Source organism: Cebus imitator, unplaced genomic scaffold (assembly GCF_001604975.1).
Source record: "Cebus imitator isolate Cc_AM_T3 unplaced genomic scaffold, Cebus_imitator-1.0 Scaffold12, whole genome shotgun sequence".
NCBI lineage: Eukaryota > Metazoa > Chordata > Mammalia > Primates > Cebidae > Cebus > Cebus imitator.
The window spans coordinates 11,578,147-11,591,036 of NW_016107327.1; the positions used below are offsets into that span (position 1 = coordinate 11,578,147).

Below are 12,890 nucleotides of genomic sequence, written 5' to 3' on the forward strand. Positions count from 1 at the left end.
AAAAAAAAAAAAAAAAAAAAAAGATTCAAAAAATGATTTAAAAAAAAGCATCTGCCATCCCCGCAAAAAGGAGTATTAACAAAACAAAACAAAAAAAGAGGCAACTGAAAATAAAGTCTCTTCCCCTCACTTATCTTTATTACAATTTGCTCCTGGCTTCCTACTTAGTAGCTGGAGTGATCTCAGGTATGTTGCTTAACCTGCAGGCAATCCAGTTACTTGAAGAAGTATCTAGGGGCCAGGCACGGTGGCTCATGCCTATAATTGTAGCACTCTGGGAGGCTGAGGCAGGCCAGTCACTTGAGGTCAGAAGTTCAAGACCAACCTAGCCCACATAGTGAAACCCTGTCTCTGCTAAAAATACAAAAGTTAGCTGGGCATGGTGGTGTGCACCTGCAATCCCAGCTACTAGGGAGGCTGAGGCAGAATTGCTTGAACCTGGAAGCCAGGGAGGGAGAGGCAGCAGTGAGCTGAGATCGTGTCAGTGCACTCCAGCCTGGGTGACAGAGTGAGACTGTGTCTCAAAAACAAACAAACAAACAAAAACCAAATATCTGCTATCTGGGTGATGAAAAGAAAACACAATAGAAAACTAAAGACAGAGAAAACCTACCTCATAAGGTTTCCTATGAGCATTAACTTTATTACAAATTATAGACAATCTGGCACACAGTGGGTACTAGCAAATACTGTTGTATTCTGTCTATACCAGCACTATGTCAGTAGAAATATACTCTTAAGTCACAAATGTGAGCTGCATAAGTTTAAATTTTCTAATTTAGTGTAGCCACATTAAAAAAGTACAAAGAAACAAGTAAAATTAGCTTTAGTATTTTATTTAACCCAGTATATCTAAAACATTTATTTCAAAATGTAACCAATATAAAAATTCTAATGACATTTTTTTCATACTGAACCTTAAAAATCTAATGTGTATTTTGCACTTGATGCACATCTCAATTGGACAAGACAAAAATTGTCTCTGTCTAAAATATCCTCCCTGCCTCTCTACCTGCCAAAATCCTATCCTTTCACTGATGGTCATCACAAATGTTCTTTTCTATTCATGTTTTCCTTATAATCAGTAACATATCTTTTTTCTTAAACTCACAGTGTACCCTTGGGGAGATTTTCTTATGAGGCTCACTTTATTCCATTTTATATGCCATTATTTATTTACCAGTCTAATCCCAACCTACCCCCAAATTAACAGCAACACACTTGTCTTCAAAGCAAAAGTGGTCCTTTACTCATCGCTTACCTACTGTATTATCTACCATATAGCAGGTTTACTAACATTAGAAAATCCGCATTATTCTATTCACTTTCTGCAGAAGCATTAATAGAAAATTCATTAATTCACTTACTTTCAAAAGTCATTCTTATTTGTATAGTTTTTCCCTTTCTATGACATTCAAAAGGAAGTAGGCGAGTGATGACCACCTCATAAATTCTGAAAGACTGAACATTTACAACCTCAGCTGTATAATAATAATTTAAAATGTAGCTACAAATACTAGAATAGAAGCAGTCTCAGAACCTCAGAATTGGGTTTTCAGATCACTCTCTTAAATGGGTATATTCTAAATATGTGACAGTTAAGTATAAGCATCAAAACAAAACCGGGGCCAGGAGCAGTAGCTCATGCCTCCTTTGGGAGGCCAAGATGGGCTGATCACCTGAGGTCAGGAGTTTGAGACCAGCCTGGCCAACATGGTGAAATCCCATCTCTACTAAAACTTCAAAAATCAGCTGGGTATGGTGGTGGGCACCTGTAATTCCAGTTACTCAGGAGGCTGGGGCAGGAAATCTCTTCAAACTGGGAGACAGAGGTTGCAGTGAGCCAAGATCGTGCCATTGCACTCCAGCCTAGATGACAAGAGTAAAACTTCGTCTTAAAAAAAAAAAACCCATAAAAAACATAACCAAATCTGGAAACTTAGTATACAGTTAGCCTTTTGTATCTATGGATTCTGCATCCATGGGTTCAACCAAGATTCAAAAATTTCAGAAGAAAATTGTGCATTAAAAAATATGTACAGGCCGTGCGCAGTGGCTAACTCCTGTAATCTCAGCACTTTGGGAGGCAGAGGTGGGTGAATCACTAGGTCAAGAGTTCAAGATCAGCCTGGCCAACACGGTGAAACCCCGTCTCTACTAAATATACAAAAAATTAGCTGGGTGTAGTGGCGGGTGCCTGTAATCCTAGCTACTAGGGAAGCTGAGGCAGGAGAATTGCTTGAACCTGAGAGGTGAAGGTTGCGGTGAGGCAAGATCGCCACTGTACTCCAGCCTAGGCAACACAGTGGGAAAAAAAAAAAAAAGAAAAAGAAAACAAAAGAAGAAAATGTATCCAACCTTTCCAGTCTTCCAAGAAAGCACATTATAAGAGGATATCTTTGTGATTTTCAGACTGGAAGATTTTTGACTCAATATACTTAAGGCTGAAGGGAAAATTGTAACAATCAATATATATTCACAAAATATGTAAAATTGAGAGAGGGAAAGGTCCACTGTTCCCCACCCCACCTTCTGTGGGGGCCAAGCACTGCTCTTTGCCTTAAAGAAGTTCAACTGTAAATAGTTCAAGGAATTTGCAAAACTACCTACATCCAAAGTCTAAATATTAAGAAAATAGTATTAACTATTACATAAATTGGACTTTAAAAGAATAACAGTTGTATGAAGAAGAAAAATTATGAGGGAAAGCCAATAATACTGTAATTTAAATTCTGACAGAAGGCCAACTGGGAAATACCATGTCAATTCACAACAGATGCTCCTATAATTACCCACCCACCTCAGCTTAATTCCTCATCCTCAACTTCTTTACCCATAACCATCTTAACTTCAAGTTCTCTTCCCTCAAAAGTCACACCTTTTCTCCTCACCCTATCAAGTCTTTCATTAATTACTATGCTTAACCTGTCCTCCAGCCTCATTTTCTTAATCCGGAGTCTTGAACCTAACACCTCACATCTACCTACTTATCTTTCCTATAACTCCAGGATAACCTACCATTTTCAGTCCAGTTCCACTAGCACCCCAGTATCAATGCATAAGACTCATCATTGCTGCTCATCTCATTTACAAATATTAGCAATGTCATACATGATTCACATTTTTAAGTAAACTTCAGGTGCAATATGAGTTAAACTGATTTTTATGGGTTTACAAATGTAACATTGTTTAAAACATTTACATGGAAACCTACCTATTGGATATTATACTGATTACCTGGGAGACAAAATTTATCTGTAGGCCAAATCCCCACAACACACAATTTACCCATGTAACAAACCTGCACATATATATCTAAAAGTTGGAAATCTAAAAGTTGGAAAGAAAAAAACAAAGAAAACAAGAAAAATCACCCAAAATAAAAAATAAAACATTTATATGGAAAAGTTTCTTCCAAGTTTCAAGGTACTGACTTATAGATATACATTCACTAATAATGTATATTATGGGATAAAAAACTATATACTAGGTACAACATACGCTACTCAGGTGATAGGTGCACCAAAATCTCAGAATTCACTACTACATAATTCATCCACGTAACGGAAAACCACTTGTACCTCAAAAGCTATCAAAATAAAACAAAAAACCAAAAACAATGTATATTAGACTCTGTAAAAGGAGCTGCAAGGACAAGAAATGGTTCCTTTTAATTAAAAGGTCACAAATGTAAGAAACAAATACAATATTGTAAAATGTGAAAAATGCTGGAGTGTGACAAAACATTAGGGTGGAGGTATATACAAAATACCAATACAACAAATGTTATCAGCTCTGCTTTAAATGCTTAAGAAAAAAAGTTTTGCAAAGGAAGTGGCACCAGAGTTTGGTCTCGAAGAGTTGGAGATTTGGGGAAAAGAAAATAGGATATTTCAGGAAGAATGAAAAGTATACAGAATGGCTCAGATGCTTGAAACAGCACGGTTCATTCTAGGAACAGAAAATTTCTCTTTTGCAAGAGTGTCAGGGCTGTTTATGAGCTGGGTAAGACAGGCAGCTAGAAGTAGAGGAGACTTAATATTGAAGATTATTTGTTGTGCAGTAACTATGACAAAAAGCTCAATTATACAGCCTGGAAAGAAGAAAAAATAATGACAACAATTAGACAAGTTACAAAACTATTGCAACTGACCCATGAGAGAAAAGACAAAAGCGACCAGCCAGGTGTAGTGGTTCATGCCTGTAATCTCAGTATTTTTGGAGGCCGAGGTGGGAGGATCACTTGAGCCTAGAAGTTTGAGACCAGCCTAGGCAACACGGCAAAACTCCATCTCTACAAAAAATACAAAAAATTACCCAGTTGTGGTGTGTGGTGGCACACACATATTTTAAGCCAGGCCAAAGTTTCTAGCTTTAATCAAGTGGAGAGTAACACCATAATTAAGCTAGAGGAACAGATATTTTGGACCAGTTTCAGATGGTTCCTTTTAGGTTCATGCTGTGAAGTATGGTGGGGAATTAACAATATTAATAATATGTTTAAAGCTCAGAAAAAGAGGGAAGCCAGAGACAGATTAAACAAAAATAGTTTCATAGTTTATGTGAACCTTTTAAAGACAAGAAAACTCTCAAACAAGGTACAGATTTAGAGGAAATCAGTATTAACACAATGTTGGAAGACACCTACGTATAAGGATAGACAGGGAGAGAAATTAGGAAGCAACCATTAGAGTAGGGAATACTTCCATAAATACAAAAACATAGAAAAGACAATAACTTCAAGACACTGGAAAAGTTTGGGAGTTATAACCACACACACACACACACATATCTGCAGCAATTTTTTCCTTACAAGAAACATGAAGCAACAGAAAAAATGTTAGTGTGTTAAATGTGGATAAATTATTTTTGTTTGAAGTATTTTATAATTTAACACTTTTTAATAAAATAATAAGTGGGAATAAATAAACTTTCAGGAAGAAAATGACTAATAGTGTTAAGGACAAAATGAAATGGCATGTAAAATGATTTTTTTAAAGGCTAGCTGATTAGTAATTAGGAGCTCACTGGTGACTTTAGCAAGAGCATTTCTTAACATCATGAAGACAAATGCAAGACTGCATTAAGTTGAAGGATAATCAGTAAGCTATGATACAAGATAATTTTTGGAATATCTTCATAAGTTGGAACACATGTATTATCAAGATGTTTCCTATTACTTGTCTGCTTCACTGATCCTCTCCTTCACAGTCTTAGTGTAATCAAATACAGCAGTCACTTGGTTAGTCAACAGCCATTCTTCCTCTTCTTTGATCAAAAGAACTGTGATTTTGTTGATCCTTCTTCCATTTGCCAAGTCCTTCAGGGGAGGCTCAGTGTCTGTCCAGCCCTACTTAGTAAATAGGGATTTATTTAAGCCACTCAAACGGTCTTATCTCCTTTGCCAGTTGACTGGTTGAGCCATGAGCATGGGCTTCTAGGAATTTTTCCTTACTTGTAAAGAGGAATACAAGACAAAAATACTCTTCTTTCCAAAGATGTTATCATCTATAATGCCTAAATCAAATTACTTGCTCTACATCCTTAGCACTTGTTATTAACAGTTTTTTAAAAACTGTTAATTAAATGTAACTTTTTTTGTTTTTCGTTTTTTTTCGAGACGGAGTCTTGCTCTGTTGCCAGGCTGAAGTGCAGTGGCGCAATCTCAGCTCACTGCAACCTCCGCCTCCCGGGTTCAAGCAATTCTTCCACCTCAGCCTCCTGAGTAGCTGGCACCACAGGCACGTGCCACCATGCCCGGCTATTTTTTGTATTTTTAGTAGAGACAGGGTTTCACCATGTTGGCCAGGATGGTCTCGATCTCTTGACCTCATGATCTGCCCGCCTTGGCCTCCCAAAGTGCTGGGATTACAGGCATGAGTCACCACACCCAGTCTAAATGTAAGTTAATGGAATACTATGCAGCCACAAAAAGGATGAGTTGATGTCCTTTGCAGGGACATGGATGACGCTGGAAACCATTATTCCCAGCAAACTAACACAGGAACAAAACACCAGACACTGCATGTTCTCACTCAAAAGTGGGAGTTCAACAATGAAAACACATGGACACAGGGAGGGGAAGGTCACACACCAGGGCCTGTAGGGCGCTGGGGGTTTCAGGGAGGAATAGCATTAGGAGAAATACCTAATGTAGATGATGGGTTGATGGGTGCAGCAAACTACCATGGCACGTGTATACCCATCTGCAAGTTCTGCACATGTATCCCAGAACTTAAAGCAACATTAAAAAAAAGTTAAAACCACAAAAGGGTATCACTATATGATTAGTGAAAGATGATTATCCTTTCTATGTTTTGGTATTTATGGAAATATTCCCAACTCTAATGGCTGCTTTCCAATTTCTCATTCTAATTAGTGTGTAGTGATAGCCCTTGGTGGTATTAGTTTACATTTCCCTAATGACTACACCTAATTTTGAGTATGTTCTCACGTGCTTATTTGCTTCCCATCTGTACTTTGGTGACATGGCTGTTCAAATCAGTTTTTAAACTGAAGTGTCTGTTCAAATAACATTTTTAATTGGGCTGTCTTCTTTCTGTTATGTTCTAGAAACAAGAATATCTACTTTAACACTATTATATTCTTCATATATTCTGGACTCTAGATTTTTGTCAAATGTTTATACTGTGATATTTCTCCCAGTACATAGGTTGCCTTTACATTTTTATAACAGTATCCTTGAAGATGCTTTTAAATCTTAGGTTCAATTAAAATTTTTTATTTTTATGGTTTATGTTTTATGTGTCCTGACAATTCTTCACCAGAAATTTTTTTTTTTTTTTTTTTGAGACAAAATCTTGCCCTGTCGCTGGAGTGCAATGGTGCAATCCCAGCTCACTGCAACCTTCACCTCCTGGGTTTAAGCAATTCTCCTGTCTTAGCTTCCTGAGTAGCTGGGATTACAGGCCTGTGCCACCATGCCTGGCTAATTTTTTGTATCTTTAGTAGAGATGAGATTTCACCATGTTGGCCAGGCTGGTCTCGAACTCCTGACCCCATGATCTGCCTGCCTCAGCCTCCCAAAGCACTGGGATTACAGATGTAAGCCACCATGCTTGGCCCACCAGAAGACTTTCTATGTGTTCATCTATAAGTTTGAACTCTTCTGTAAGTCAGGCTTATTGAGCCATTTTAAGCTAATTTTTGAATATGTTTTAATAGTCTTATGTTTAAAAAAATTCTTATTTGAGATAAGGTTTGGCTCTATCATCCAGGCTAGAGTGCAGTGGCAGGATCATGGCTCAATGAAATCTCCTCCTCCCAGGCTCAAGTCATCCTCTTATCTCAGCCTTCTGAGTATCTGGGACTACAGGTGAGCACCACCACACCTAGCTAATTTTTGTATTATTTTTGTAAAGACAGAGTTTAGCCATGTTGCCAAGGCTGGTCTGTAAGTCATGAGGTCAAGCAATTCGCCTGCCTTGACCTCCCGAAATGATATTACAGGCATGAGCCACTACACAGAGCCCTATGTTCAATTTTTTAAAAAAACTCAGTATCTAGTTCTCCTAGCACAATGTGTTGAAAAACCTATCCATTTCCCACTGAATTACCTTGTTACCTTTGCCAAACAGCAATTAACCATGTATGTGTAGTTCTGTTTTCATTCTCTATTTTTCCCATTGTCCTACATGTCTATGCTCATGTCAATCACCACAGTTACCATTACTGTAGCTTTACAATATCTTGATATTATTATAGTATAAAGTCTCCAGTTTTTTCATCTTCTTTTTTTTTTTTTTGGAGACAGAGTCTTGCTCTGTGCCTAGGTTGGAGTGCAGTGGCATGGTCTTGGCTCACTGCACCCTCCATCTCCTGGGTTCAAGCAATTCTCCTGCTCCAGCTTCCCAAGTAGCTGGGATTACAGGCATGCCCCGTCACACCTGGCTAGTTTTTGTACTTTTAGTAGAGATGGGGTTTCACCATGTTGGCCAGGCTGGTCTCAAACTCCTGACCTCAAGTGATCTGCCCAGCTTAGTCTTCCAAAGTGCTGGGATTATAGGCATGAGACACTGTGCCCAGCCTTCTTCATCTTTTTCAAAATTGCTTTAAATACTCTAGGGTAGGGTCAGCAAATTTATCCTATAAAATATTTTAAGCTTTGTGGACCATATGGTGTCTGTAACAACTACTCCACTCTGCTGTTTTATTGCAAAAGCAGGCTCAGACAATATGCAAACATATTAAGTGTAGCAATGTTAAAAAACAATTTCCAAAAGCAGCCAGATTTGGCTTGCAAAGATCTGCCAAACCATGCATGATGATCTTTGCATTTCTATACAAAGTTTAGAATTTCTACAAATTTTAATCATACACATTTTAGAATCTCTACAAAAAAATGCATGCTGGGACTTTGGGATCATTCATTCAATCATTCATTTATTTTTTGAGACGGAGTCTCACTCTGTCGCTCAGGCTGGAGTGCAATGGCATGATCTGGGTTCACTGCAACCTCTCCCTCCTAGGTTCAAGTGATTCTCTGGCCTCAGTCTCCTGAGTAGCTGAGACTACAGGTGCACACCACCACACCCAGCTAATTTTTGTATTGTTAGTAAAGACTGAGTTTCACTATGTTGGTCAGACTGGTCTTGAACTCCTGACCTTGTGATCTGCCCGCCTCGGCCTCCCAAAGTGTTGGGATTACAGGCGTGAGCCACCAGTGTGCCCGGCTTGATTGGAATTATTGTTGATCTACAGATCAATTTGGGGAGAAATTATATTTTAAGAATACTGACTTGACTTCCACTTGATCCATCAATGTGGTATTTCATTTAATTAGGACTTTAAAGATTTTTCTCAGCAGTGTTTTGTAGTTTTCAGTGTACAGGTCTTGTCCAATTTTTGTAAAGTTTATCTCTAGACATTATGGTTTATGCCATTATAAACGTTATTACTTTATTTCTATTTCCAACTCTTCATCACTAACATACCATCATGTGCCACATAACAACATTTTGATCAAAGAGAGACCACATATATGATGGTGGTCCCATTAAATTATAATACTGTATTATTACTGTACCTTTTCTTTGCTTAGATATGTTATTTATTTATTTATTTATTTTTGAGACAGGGTCTTGCTCTGTTACCCAGGCTGGAGTGCAGTGGTGTGATCTTGGCTCACTGCAACCTCTGCTTTCCAGTTTCAAGCGATTCTCATGCCTCAGCCTCCCAAGTAGCTGGGATTACAGGCGTGAGCCATCGTGCCTGTATGTTTAAAACATACAGGCCCTAGATATGTTTAAAAACACAAATACTTACCCCACTGTGTTACAACTGCCAACAGCATTTAGGACAGTGACATATTTGTAGCCTAGGAGCCATAAGTGCATAACAGGCTCTACTAACTAGGTTTATGTAAGTACACTGTACAATGTTCACACAATGATAAAATCGCCTAGTGATACAATGTCAGAACATATTCCTGTCTTTAAAGTGATGCGCAACCATATATACACATGGTATCTGTATACCCTGTTCTTGTGACTCTAAAGTCACTTATTTGTAGCACTTTTATAGGTTCTATACTATTTTCTACATTCAAGATCATGTGTACAAATAAACACTGGCTTACTCTTTACTTTCCTACATAGGTCTTTTTCCCTGCTTTTTCCCCAGTGAAGCTATCTGGGCCTGGAGTTTTCAATAACGAATTCAATATCTTTAATGTATAGGGGCTATTAATACTCCTAACTTTTTCTTGTGTTACTTAGGACCATGGCTCTTTGGGGGTTTCCACTAAATGTTCTGAGTGATCAACAAGTTACTTTCCCCTCTTCCTAGTAAAAACCCAAATGCTTCTCAGCCCCCCTGTGACCTCTGATGTCTGTCAGTTCCAATCAATCTGGTTGCTCTTTGTCTGGCTTTACAGTTTCACTCCATGCATGTTCATTCTAGAATTCAGCAAAAAGTCAGAGACTTCTATGGATAGCATTATTTTTTGACAGTGTCCTTCTGCTGGAACTTTCTCCTAAAACTTCTTGCTGCCTCAACTTCCATAAATTCTGATCTCTATCTCTTCATCTTGTTCTTTGCTGAAGATTCTCTGTCCCAGACCTACAATTTGGAATGTGCCCCAGGCAAAAAGCTAGGGTGGGTGAGTGACTGTAGAGCTCACCTTGTTTGTTTCCCTTCTTTCAGGGATCATAGTCCTGCACTGCTGTTGTCCAAAGTCTAAAACCCATTGTTTCATTTATTTTGTCCAGATTATCAAGGTTTTTGTGTGTTTGTGGAGGTTTGGGGGTTGAGAGATGGTAAACTCCATCATGGTCACTTAAAAATTCCAAAAAGCTGCTCGAGTGGTGGCTCATTCCTTTAATCCCAACGCTTTGAAAGGCTGAGGTGGGGGTACTGCTTGAGGGCAGTGACTGTTCAAGGCTGCAATGAGCACCACTGTATTGTGGCCTGGCCAATGAAGAAATATTCCATCTCAAAAAAACAAAATCTGAAAAGTTAAGACCTTTCATTTAAAGTTAAAACATTTCATTCCTTGGTGTTAATAATCATTCAAGTGATGGCTGGGCATAGTGGCTCATGCCTGTAATTCCAACAACTTGGGAGGCCCAAGCAGGTGGATCATTTGAGGTCAAGAATTCGAGACCAGCCTGACCAACATGGCAAAACCTGGTCTCTACCAAAAATACAAAAATTAGCTGGGCGTGGTGGTGCGTGCCTGTAATCCCTGTACTCAGGAGGCTAAGACACAAGGCGAAGGTTGCAGTGAGCTTAGATCACACCACTCCACTACAGCCTGGTGACACAGTGAGACTATCTCAAAAAAATTATTCAACGCCTGTAATCCCAGAACTTGGGGAGGCTGCGGCAGGTGGATAACCTGGGGTCAGGAGTTTGAGACCAGCATGGCCAACATGGCGAAACCCTGCGTCTACTAAAAATACAGAAATTAGCTGAGTGTAGTTGCACGTCCCTGGAATCCTAGCTACTCGGGCGGCTGAGGCAGGGGAATCGCTTGAACCTGGGAGGCAGAGGTTGCAGTGAGCAGAGATCTCACCATTGCAGTCCAGCCTGGAGGATGAGAGTGAAACTCCGTCCCCGCCAAAAAAAAATCATTCAAGTGCAAGAAGTATTAATTTCTAAAATGAACTGGTACTTAACTTTTTATTATAACAGATAAAATATTTATTCCTTTAAAATCATCCTCAAGCTGGGTGTGGTAGCTGACACCTGTAATGCCATCACTTTGGGAAGCTGAGGCAGGCGGATCACAAAGTCAGGAGTTTGAGACCAGCCTGGCCAATATGATGAAACTCTGTCTCTACTAAAAATACAAAAATTAGCTGGGTGTGGTGGCACACACCTGTAGTCCCAGCTACTAGGGAGGTCAAGGCAGGAGAATCGCTTGAACCCAGGACGCGGAGGCTGCAGTGGGCCAAGATCACGCCATTGTACTCAGGCCTGGTGACACAGCAAGACTCCATCTCAAAAAAAGTCACCTTCAAGTAAATTAACATTTTAAGTGTTTTACTGATATTTGTTAAAGGACTCGGTAGCATTTTTCTTTTGTATTATTTCAAGAAAGAAAAGCTTTGAGATGGTGTTTCGCTTTGTCACACCAGCTAGAGTGCAGTGGCCCCGATCATGGCTCACTGAAGCCTAGACCTCTGGGTTCAAGTTACCCTCCCACCTCAGCCTCTCCAGTAGCTAGGATCACAAGTGCAGGCCTCGACGTCTGGCTAATTTTTGTATATTTTCCTAGAGACAGGGCTTTGTCACTTTGCCCAGGCTGGGCACGGCGATCCTTCCACTTCGGCCGTCCGATTATGGGTGTGTGCCACCACACCTGACCTGAAAGAAAAAATGTTAAAAAGTATTTCCTTATGCATTTGCTTGGTAAGTCTAAACATTTATACTCAGCTTAATGTTGGGCTCTTTTAGACTGAAGAAGCTATTTTATTGTAAAGACTAAAATGGTAATAAGGAATAGGCAAGAATTTCACACAAAAATCAGAAATTAGAAGACAGTCTGATCATACACCCCAAAGTATGTTCAAGTTTGAATGCAGGTCTTGATGCTAGGTAAACATTCCTTTGTTTTCTGGAACTTATTGGTTCCCTACCACAGTGTGGATTAAGCATCTTTCTTTCTTTCTTTTTTTTTTTTGAGACAGAGTCTCACTCTTATCACCCAGGATGGAGTACAATGATGTGATCTCAGCTCACTGCAACCTCCACCTCCTGGGTTCAGGAGATTCTCCTGCTTTAGTCTCCTGAGTAGCTGTGATTATAGGTGCACGCCATCACACCCAGCTAATTTTGTGTTTTTAGTAGAGACAGGGTTTCACCATGTTGGTCACGCTGGTATTGAACTGCTGACCTCAGGTGATTCACCCGCCTCAGTCTCGGCCTCCCAAAGTGTTGGATTACAGGCGTGAGCCACCTCGCCTGGCCAGCATCTCTATTTCGGAACTTCTGATGTATTCTTTTACCAACGACTTTACTTTCTACTGGCATACCTAGTCTCTACCTCATAACTTCTATTTACTCATAATTTTTATTGACTTGGGGTTTGCTCCATGTTCTTTCAATCTTCTGCAGCACTTGCTTTGCCTATTTCTGAGTTTGCATTTGCATCGCCAAGAGTAAAAGCAAAATAATATAACCTGCTATCTAATTGCGATAACCTGCTGATCAGTTGTGATTTGGCTATAGGCAGGTCCTATGGTTTCCTTAAGAGGCTGTGGACTAGAAGGTACTATGATGACTGGCCTCTTTAGCACAATCTCTTAACATGAGGTCTCCTAGATTGATCCTGCTTTAATAGCTAGTAGAAATACGCATTTTAGCAAAATGCACTGAAAGTAAAAACTTTTCAAATTGAAACAAATTTCTACATTTTTTTTTTTTTT

General features: G+C 39.4%; 1 protein-coding gene across 1 annotated transcript in view; it reads right to left on the reverse strand.

The window, feature by feature from the left end:
• The window catches only part of YES1 (YES proto-oncogene 1, Src family tyrosine kinase), a 102,767-nt gene that overhangs the window by 41,422 nt on the left and 48,455 nt on the right, over nt 1–12,890 (reverse strand). The window lies entirely within an intron of this gene.